At 29.6% G+C, this 11,557-nt stretch overlaps 1 long non-coding RNA gene across 1 annotated transcript; it reads right to left on the bottom strand.

Moving 5' to 3' along the window:
* Positions 1-4,408: 4,408 nt before the first annotated feature.
* Positions 4,409-9,479, bottom strand: LOC130970515 (uncharacterized). Its single transcript, XR_009082072.1, has 3 exons — positions 9,330-9,479; positions 7,979-8,897; positions 4,409-4,575 (listed from the first exon to the last, which is right to left on the bottom strand). It is a non-coding gene; the product is annotated as an uncharacterized LOC130970515 (long non-coding RNA).
* Between the last annotated feature and the right edge of the window lie 2,078 nt (positions 9,480-11,557).

Here is an 11,557-nt window from a genome sequence, read left to right as displayed (position 1 = left end):
TTTATATTTTTTCAGTTAATTTTCTTAAAGTTAGTTGTTTCGTATAAATGTTCTAACTTTCTCTTAATTAAGAGAAAGAAAAGAGTGAGTGATTGTTAAAATAAAATATCCGTTGTAAAATTCTTAACTGTAAATTTGAAATAAGAAAATTATAAATTAGCAGTATCGAATGGTTAGAAAAGGGTATTGCTTTAAGAATAAATAAAATTAAACCCTTATGATAATTATACATAGATAAGGAAAAGAATTCTTTAATATTCCTTTATCTACTTCAATTTTTGTTGGGGGACAAAACAAGAATGGAACGTAACGAGGTTGTCGTGTTCCAAATAACATGGACTGCACCAATATTGTGTGCGCTCCATGGGAAAATTGGTGAAACCAAAACCGCGGAGATAGAAACCGAATACCAATCCAAGGAGCCAAATGAGGACAATTCCATCCATATATGAGGGAGTAGGTTATGTGGGTCCACTCTCATCATTCTCTCCAAGTCAATGGATATTATGGTAATTTTACATTTGCAAAAGTATTGAATGACCTTTTTTATTTTATTTTATGATATGATATGATATCATATGATATGAAAATTAAATACTATAAGGGCATTGTCAACTCGTTAGTGCTGAAAATTCAGCATCAGCTCATATCTGACGGAATAGAAAAAACCAGGTGGCACATTATATAAATCAAACTTGCTCTAGAAGATTGGATAATGATAACGATCATCATCCATTTAATCTCACTTATATCTGTAATTATTTTTTAAAAGAAAGGGAAGGAAAGCTAGTTTTATTTGTAAGAGAATAGGTAATAATAACCTCTCTTCCTCATAATTTTCAACAAATCATTCTGTGATGTTATTTTTCAAGGAACAAAAATATGTGAATAAATATATAGTTATAAGCATGCATGTGTATCCACACACACGCACAAAATGCCATGTTAATTCTCAATTAGCCAAAATTATAAAAGCATCTTAGAGCTAATTTCTAATGCAATCCTAAGCTATTGCTTTTGTTATTAGAACAAGACAAGAGGAAGCAAAGAAATGAGTTAGTATATTTACCGTATGAACAGTAGTTTTTTAAAATATGGATATAAAATATAGAACTGATGGTTCTAGAATTGAATAATCGAAAGTTTATGTGGGTTTAGAATTAATTGTACAATTATTTTGATTAGATATTGGTTAGCGTGAGATGGATTGAAGAGTTTTTTGAGACGACGTTGAAAGGCGGACAAAGAGATTTATCTGATTATTGTCCTTTGATTGTGGAAAACAGTAAATTGCTAGAAAGTTCGAAAATAATCCGGAGTTTAAATTCTTAAATCACTCATGTGAGTTTATCAAAATGGTAAAAGAGGACTGATAGGGATAGAGAATTTCACGGGTGTTGCGAAATTTTTCAACAAATTAATTAGAAATATTTCTCAATTCCGAGACGAAGGAGGTGGAGTACATTTTCACATGTCACAACTATTTGAGGTAAAAAAAAAAGTGAGGTTAGCGGCTGTAAAATTTTTTTGATTACGCTCTTTTTTAATAGAATGAATTAGAGAAAAATAAGAATGAGAGATGAAAGAATAAAAAAAGATATGACAAAAATACAGAAAAATAGATAAGGGTTTTTTTATTAGACTTTTAAAAAATATGTTCTTAACAACTTAGATCACTAGAAGAATTTTTTCTATTAGACTTTCAAACAATCTGTCATTCACAACTTAAATCAAAAGGCTAAAATTGAAAAAACTAACATTAAGAATCATATTAGACTAGATTCTTCAAATTTCTTCATACAACAAGCAAAACAAATCACTCATGTCACTTGATTACACAAGATAAAAATATGTATAAATCAACCCAAAATTTTAATTCATCAAAAAGTGATCAAATTATCTCACAAAAATGATTAAATAGATCTCTAACAGATTAATCTAAAATTGGACTAAATCTTTCTAGAATAAAGCAATAAAATCTGAAATTAAATAAAAAACATGATTCTAAAATTAACTCTAACTAATTTAAATCAGATATAATCTTATTTAGTTAGATCAAATTTGATTTAAATATCAAACACCTAAAAGATATAATAATTAATTTAAATATATTTGATATTAGTATATTTAGATTAGATTTGATTTAAATTTTAAACACAAAAATACTACTAAATAAATCAAAATTAAATAAAATCTGTTGACAAATTCTAACAACAAATTAAATTTAATTATGATTAACAATATTCAAATTTTTCTCCTAATGAACTTGAAATGAATTTTAGATTTCTTGTTGTCTTACTTAACCTAATGAGCCTTATGATTACTGCTATTTTATTACTACTATTTTTTAGATAAATTATTAGTCTCTTTGACGTCCAAAACTGACATAATGTAATTCTTTTACTATTTAGATCATTACATATGATAAGATTATTATTCTACATTTTGTCTCTAAAATGATGAAAATACTCTCCTGACATTTATCATCAATTGGTGAATTGTGAATGACAGAAGAAATTGTATCTTTTATGGATTGATCCAAGTATCTATGTCTGATTGTGTCCTTTGTGGTGTTAATATAGAAACTGTATCATTTATTTTTTGACTGTAAGTTTGGAAATATTCGGGGTGAGATTTTAGAAGCATAAAATTTGAAATGGTGTTAGTTGCGGAATACAAAAACAAGTTTTGAATTATGGATTACTCGCAGTATTCCGAAAGTGGTATGGCCAACAAAGAAGAGAAAATGAAAAATTAGATTTGCATCTATAAAAAAGTTTGTCAAAGCAAGAGGATACAAAGGAATCTTGCCAATAAAACTCCTAAGTAGGCACTACCAAGTTGTAGGATTTTGATTATACAAGATTCTACAACTATAACACATGCTATTGTATATCTTATTCACATTAGATCATTCCTGTGATGCATGCTACTGGGAGTCTTTTATATATGAGTTTTGTGTGTTTTATTGTTTGGGTTATGCTCAAAATATGGTATATCCAGGAATACTATTATTTTTATTTACGTATGTCTTGTTTGGTTTGTATTTGCTGTAACTTAGAACTCATATCTCACATTTCGGGATCATGGTAAGCTATTTTAATTATTAAAAAATATTAAAAGTTTGATGATGGTATAGCTTAGAAAAATCTGGCAGATCTTATAGAATGCATAAAGTCTGATATTAGTGCAATGCTTACATGGTAGCTTGGATTAATCCCTCCCTATATCCTAGAATTTTTCCATCTTTGATATGAATAAATGTAGCTAGTGGTTTGTGGAGTGATCTAACACATCAATAATAGTTATCAGGAACATAGGTTTTGAGTGTTAAGTTGCAAGAGGTATTATATACTGTGTATGTAAGAAAATGCGATGTAAATGCTAGTGAATTTTTGGAAAATGACTACAATCACAAGCAAGTGATTGAATGAGTGGGGCCCTCAAAAGCACATGTAGTCAATAAAATGATAGAATGTGCAGCGACTGCCTTCTCTCTTTTAGCTGTCGTTTGCATGCTGTTTGTCCGATTTCTTTTCAACAATCTAAAGTTAATTCGTGAGGAGATCGAGAAATTTAGAGCTATTCGAATGTGTGAACATGGAAGAAACTATTATTGTGGGAGTACGACCCAAAATTTAAAACTCTTGATTATTTGATTTGAATTTTGACAATCTATTTAAATTTTGATAGAGTTATTTGTCGATTTAGGATTATATCTATGACCAAGCTTGAGTTTTAACTTTTGAATTTTTAAACCAACACCTAGCCCTCATAATTCATCGTTCATCGCTGAATCACTGTCTCTATTCGTCGCAAAATCGTTCCCTCTGTTTGTCGCCACCTTTGTTCATCATTGCCTCACTAGCCTCTCATTCTCTGTTTTATGTTCTCATCCTTCGTTCTTTAGTCACAGCTTTGTTCTTTTGTTAAATGTGAACCACTGCCTTTGTTTTGTAATCATAACTCCATATTCTCTTTTGTTCTTTTGTTAAATTCTTGTCCACATATAATTGGTATTCTCTTTAGTTTTGTATCACCTAGTTATGTTCATTCATTTTTTAAGTTTCTATTAAGTTTTATTAATTTCTATTAATTTTGTTAATTTTTGTTGATTTTATGTTTTTTTTTTTGCAGATATATCCGATATTTGATTCGATCCACAAATTCATCGATGGGATCGGATCCAAGCCTACAAAATACAAGTATTGGATCTAATTCAATTATTTTACTACGGATGAAATTGAGATTTTGATCATATCGAATCGGATCCGATCTATGTACATCTATACATCAATTGTTGGAGTCTTCAATATGCCACTCTATCACATCCTCAAATTGGTTTTGTGGTAAATAAGGTCAACCAATTCATGCATAATCTGCTCCAACGTCATTGGAAAGCAGTCAAATGAATACTTTGATTTTTGGCAGGTATGGTTAATCATTGTATCACATTCACCCTATGTGTTTATTTTGACTCCTTGTATCTGCAGATGTTTATTGGGCGAGTGATCATGATGATAGAATGTCAACAAACAAGTTCTGCATGTATCTTTAAAGCAACCTCATATTTTGCTGCAGTAGGAAAAGCAAGTCGTGAGCAGATCTTTCACAAAGGTAGAATACAAATGTCTAGCATACACAACCACTAAATTTGTATGGTTTCAGAAACACTTTGCAGAACTCAGAATCACTTGTCTAGTAGCTCTTCCCATTTTATATGATAATTTGAGTTGTTCTTGCTGAAAATTTGGTTCTTCACACCAAGGGCAAGCATTTTGAAGTTGACTTGCTTTTTGAAGATTGTAGGAATAAAAAGAGTATAGAGAAAGTTCCAAAAGGATCAAGTTCTCAAGGATGCGTTGCAAATACCACTGATGATAGAGAAATCTTGTATGATGAAGCAACAATTCAGTTTAAAGATGGCAAACAACTTATTGTAGCAACCTGACACATGAATTTGCATTGTGATTGGTTTTGTACTTTTAAACTTGTTTTGGAAGGATCTGTATTAATGGGAAACGATAATGTCTTATGAACCCTTTTTTTATGGTTCTATTTATTCACTTCAAGGGGTAAGACACAAAAAAAGATTGAAGAAGAATTTGTTATCGATTGAGCAACTGGATGAATTTTTTTGCAAGACACGTGTTGAAAGTAGGATCTTGAAAGTTGTTAAGGGTGCTCTTATGGTAATAAGATCAGAAAAGATTACAGCAAATCTATAGATGCTTACAAGAGATACTTTGCAAGAGGTAGAAGCATTAGTTACTTCAATAAGCCAAGAAGAAATGTTGATGACATGGCATCACAAACTGAACCACATGTCAAAACGGGACTTGAAGATTAACCATTTTGTGAGAATCGTGTGACAAACAAGAAACATAGATTAACATTTGGTAAATCAACTGCTCGGAGAAAGTATATATTGGAATTAATTCATTATTCTATATGGGAGCCACCAAAGACATCCGTAGATGGAGAAAAATATATTGTATCATTTATTGATGATTATTCTAGGTGGCTTTAGTATACCCAATCAAAAAGAAATCAGAGGTGCTTGTAATATTCAAGAAATTGAAAACAAAGTTAAAACTTGAATCTAGAGTAATTAGATGTAAATAAACACTGCTTTTCTTTTTGGAGAACTTGAAGATATATATATATGCTCCAACCAGAAGGCTTTGAAAAAAAAGACTTGATTTTCAGGTTAACTAAATCTCTATATGGTCTAAAGCAAGCATTAAGGTGTTGGTAGAAGAGATTTAATTCCTTTATTATTAGCCTTGGATACAACCGACTTAATTCAGATCATTGTACCTAATACAAGCGCTCTAGTGATAATTATTGCATCACTTCACTATTGTATGTGGATGGTATGTTGGTAGTTGGCCCTAACGAAGATCAATACAAGAGTTAAAGACACAACTGGCTAGAAAATTTGTTATGAAGAACTTGGGATCCACAAACAAGATTTTAGGATGCAAATCTATCGAGACAAAAAGGATAAGACGGTTTCACTATCACAAAAGAGTTATTTAAAAAAGATCTTGCAACGTTTTAAAATGCAAGAATATAAGCCAATTTTTAACTCTACTCCCTATGGATTTTAAATTATCCTTAGATTTGTGCCCTAATAGAGGATGAAAATATCTCGAGTACCGCATGCATCAGTGGTGGAAAATCTTATATATTGCGACGGTAAGTCGATTTATGACAATCTAGGTAAAGAACATTGGAATGCTGTTAACAGGATCTTAAGATACAACAAAGATACCTCGAATGGTGCATTATTTTTTGGAGGATCAGAATTTATTTTTAATAGATATATTGATTTAGACTTTGTAGGTGATATTGATAAAAAAAAATTTATTACAGCATATCTATTCATACTTGTAAGAGGAGTTGTAAGCTCGCTATCTAAGTTACAGACACAAGCATACAAAAAAATCATTTAGATCTAAAGGTTATTAATAGAGGAACTCAGACACAAATAGTAGAAGATTCCTGTATATTGTGTCAGATAGAGTGCCTTACAAATTGCAAAGAATCCAATCTATCATTTAAGGACAAAGCATATTGGAGTACGATATTATTTTGTTCAAGAAGTAGTAAAAAAAGGGAGTGTAAATATGCAGAAGATTCACATTAAAGATAACCTAGCAAATGTCATGATAAAGCCAATTAACACTAGTAAGTTTGAATGGTATAGATCTTATTACAATCTATCAAATACATGAGAAATATGAATTTAAATTTTTTTTTAAAAATAGTTTTAAATGAGAGATTGTAAAAATAGTCAAATTGATTTTTATGAAAAAGAAATAAAAATTAAACAAAATGAAAGGAAAAAATTATTCTACTTATAAGCCATTGAACATTAATGGTGGAAAGTAATACGCATTATCCACCTATAGTTGATTAGTTGTTGTGTCTTTAAGGTGAGAAAAATTTTAATATAAATATATTATATCATTCGATAACAAACATTATCAAACAAGAGAGAAGTCATCTAAAAAAAGTTTAATTTTTTTTGAAAGATATTGTCTTATATATTTAGAGGGAAGTATATTTTTCTGTCAAAAAAAATATTATTATAATCTTATTGTGATAAAAATAAATTATAATTAAAAAAATATTTAATTCTTTTTATATTTTATATAAATGTTTATTTTTTCATTTTTATATTTTAGTTGCGTTATTTGTCTCGTACTTAATAATAAATAGGTGTCATTGTGTAGTTAAAATGTAATTCAACACATTAGTTCAATTTAATACAATACAACATAGCTATTTTTTCTTTTCTTGCATTCCGAGAATAATGCAAAAAGGGGGTGTACTAAAGAATAATTGAAAAATAGTGTGTTATTCACTTATTTAGGCTATAGGCCATATGCTTAGTTAAAAGAAAAGTTATAATCCATGTTAAAAGTGAAGAATCTGAATAGGCAGCAATAACAAGCCAACAAATCACTTCTTCAATTCTTTTCTCTTTTTTGAATTAGAAAACAAAACATCACTTTATATTTCTATTATCATTACAACTTAGAAGATACTAAATAGTCTTTAGTCTTTCATTATCATCTCTCATTCTTCATTCTTTTGTAAGTTATTTCTTTTATTTATTTTTTTAATAATTTATATATTATTTATTTATCTAGTTTATAATCTTATAATAATAATTTAGGTTTTTAAAAAAAAATTGAAGATGATAATCATGTAATTATGTTATCCTAGCATGTATTGTTTTTAATTTTTTTTATTATCAATTATTTGTAACATTGATATTATTGATTTACAAAAATAAAATAAATTGAGTTTAGTTAAGTTGCATAATGTTTATCTTATTATCTATGTAAATTCTCAATTGTGGAAATTTAGTTAAATCATGGGCAAGATGAAAACAATAGACATTTTTTTTTAAAAAGACTAGCCAGAAAAGTGCAAATGTTTCTAAAGTTGTTACATCAACACCAACCTCTTCAATACTTGAGGCATCAAACATGAATACTTTAGCTCCTCAACAAGATACTTCAAAGTCAAAGCGCCCATGACTAAATCCTGAACAAATTGAAGTATGTCATTTGGTAAAAGATCTAGGAATTCGACCAATGATTTAGAAGTTTCATCTAAGTAAAAGAGATGGAATTCGTCGAGCTTATCTTAAAGATGGACCAAATCAACCAATACTTGATAATTATCCATTCTCGAGCGATACAAGTCATTGTCGTCGTTTTCAAGCTTCTTGGTTTGAATTTATTTTTTCGTTACATTTGATGAAGGAAATTATGGGGATTACTAATATTTTGTGCCAAGCATTACAACAAAAATCTCAAGATATTTTGAATGCAATGTATGTTGTTTCCACATCAAAACCACTTCTTCAAAAGTGAGGGATAATGGTTGGTGCAATTTACTTGAGATTGTTAAGAAGTTTTGTGAGAAACATGAAATTGACATTACTGATATGAGTACACAATGCACGGTTAGAAGAGGTTGATCTCATTAACCAAAGATAACAATTGAGCATCATTATCAAGTAGATGTATTTTTGGCAGCATTTGACTCTCAAATACAAGAGTTAAATAATAGATTCAATGAGAAAACTATGGAGTTTTTGACTTTAAGTACTGCTTTGGACCTTAAAGACGATTTTAAGTTGTTTAATATTAAGAATATATGCAATTTAGTTGAAAAGTTTTATCCTTCAGATTTTTTTAATCACGAAAGAATTCTTTTAAATGCTCAATTGCAACATTATGAATTTGATATACTGAATCATCTAAAAAATGTTGGGACACTTTCTAAGTTATGTCAAAGATTGAAAGAAACAAGAAAATAAAAAACTTATCATTTGGTTGGTAGACTGATTCGCAATGTCTTGACTCTTCCAGTATCTACAGCAACAACAAAAGAGCTTTCTCAGCAATAAAAATTGTTAAAACAAGGCTTTGGAATAAAATGACAGACGAATTTCTTGCAGATAATTTAGTCATTTACATTGAGAAGAAGTTGCAGCTACTTTTAGTACAGAAATAGTAATAGATGACTTTGAATTAAAGAAAAAATGTCGAGTTCAGATGTCTATGTATGTAACACCCTACCACACAGAGCCTTATTCTTAAGTCATAAATTAGAGATTGCAAGGTATTATGACCTATCTAAATAAAATTTAGTATATATAGTAGTGCAAAAAATGTTTATAACTTGGAGCCTTTGAAGAAAAAGGGGTAACAAAATCGTTAAACTGAAAAGCGCGACACTCCGATCGATAACGTAACGAAACAGATAAAGGATAAGCTAATGAGAGTATATAAATAAGAGAGTACCGAAAATACGGATATCCAAAAATTCAAGACCCGGCTTGCGAAGATAACTGGTCCGCGCACACACACACACAAAAGACAAGTACAGAACCTGTTTCTCCAAAATAACCTCTAAGAGAAGTTAAAACAGTATATATGTATATAGTGGAGATAATAAGTATATAAGTAAGTACATAAAACCAAAACAAAGTCCCAAAAGCTAAGGATCTTCACTAATCCAGAATTACAGTTTCAAACCTCAATCTTTCGACGGGCATAACTTCTCCGTTTCAAATCATTTTTCATCCGTTCTTTGAACGGCATAAACATCGCAGATCCAATTTTATTTCTAAATAAGTTTGACACAAATCGAGGATCAGAGACCAAGTTATACCCCATCAAAGTAGATCCAAAATCACATTTTCATACAAAATCATAAAGTTCCATTTTCAAAACAAACCAATTTCAATCCTTTTCAAAACCAACCAAAATATACTAAAAATCAACTTCAAGCCTCCTCAACTCATATGTTAACATTTTTTTTTATCAAATTCACAATCCACAAATCCACCATTTTAACCAATCTCAATCAAATAACCCAATTTCAAACACAATATCATGTCATATGTCTTTTCTCATCCCAATTTTCAATAATACCCTTCCCATCAACCATCAATACATACAATCAATATCATCCTCACTATCAACATGGATCTACCCACAATTCATTCTCAACCAATCATTAAATATATATCAAAACATGCATATCTCACATACATCATACCATCAAAACATCCAAAATCCATTAATCACATACATAAAAACACAATTCATTTCAACCAATCAACAACATCAATAGTCCAAATCCTATCTTATGGGTCTCTAGCCTAAGTTTTCACACCACATTACATTTTAAATACAGGAAACCGAAACCATACATTGGCCAATTTTTCGCTCAACCCGGAGCACTTCCAAATTACTTTTTCACAAGCTCTCAAAGGTTCAACACCTCCAAGAACATATTTTTAGCACACCAAAGCATTTTTTCAAGCTTTCTAAAACCTCAACCAAGTTTCAACACATATATATAAACTTCCTAAACCACAATATCACATTCAAACATACCCACTCAATACCCAAATATCATAACCAATAAATTCTACTAGGATTGAGAATCTTACTACACCCAAGGATCAAAGATAAGATTAAGCCTCTCCTTCAAACTAGTTGCATCCTATAATATCAAAAGCTCACAAATCTCAACATTTTTCATCCAAATTTTCGAAATCAAGTCTGAAATTTCAGAGGGAAAAACGTGGTTGACCTCAAGAACTAAGTTGTGAATTTTGTAGAGCTCGACGCGGTGAACGCGTGGTCACAAACGGTGCGACAATCGGAGTTCCGGATCAAAAGTTATGGTGGTTTGAAGATCTAGTGAGAGTTAGAACTTTGGAAGAGTGTTCTTCTCCCATTCCTTGTAATTTCCAGCGTGTTTGGAGTTAAGGGAGGAGAGAGACTGCTGTTTTAGAGTTTTAGGTTGAGCTTGGTTGGGTCAAGAGTTCAATATGGGTCTGGTTTGTTCGGTTTGACCCATCCGGTCTAATCTTAGACCGATTTCTTTAAAATAGTTATTAAAATTCTCGTTTTAATTTTTTCTATCATATTAAGCCATAAAAATCATATTTTTTATTTTCTAGAATAAATTTTAATTTATGAATTAATTAGTTATTAATTAACTGAATTTTACAATATAAGTTACAAATTTTAATTTATTTCAGCTCTAATAATATTATTATTAATTTTTTCATTGCATAAGTTATGGTTGTGATTTAAATTATTTACATGAAACATAATACATTTTTTAATAAGTTTATAGAAAACGTCTAAAACGGAATTGAATAGTATTTGAAGATCCTAAAAACAAGTATGTAACAACTTATATTTACAATATGTAAAAATAATTTTGAGATATTTGTGTTTAATTATTTTAATATATGATATATTTAGTTATCTTATAAAAAATAAATTCTAAGTCTTCGTTGTTATTTTTAAGTAATTTTTTATATATAGTTATTTTTAATTTTTTTTGTTAAAATAAAAAATTAAAAAAAAAATATTGATCCCTGCTAAATATTGTATAACTTCGCTCCTGTACATATGTATATACTCAAATTTCACTTTCTTCTTTTCTCACTTAATGAGTTAATGTTGCTCCAATCCTTGAACACTCCAATAATAGAAAAACAATAATT

Source organism: Arachis stenosperma, chromosome 3 (genome assembly GCF_014773155.1).
Source record: "Arachis stenosperma cultivar V10309 chromosome 3, arast.V10309.gnm1.PFL2, whole genome shotgun sequence".
Lineage (NCBI taxonomy): Eukaryota > Viridiplantae > Streptophyta > Magnoliopsida > Fabales > Fabaceae > Arachis > Arachis stenosperma.
Note: the sequence above shows the minus strand (reverse complement) of the source record. Positions and strands in the feature narration are given on the sequence as shown.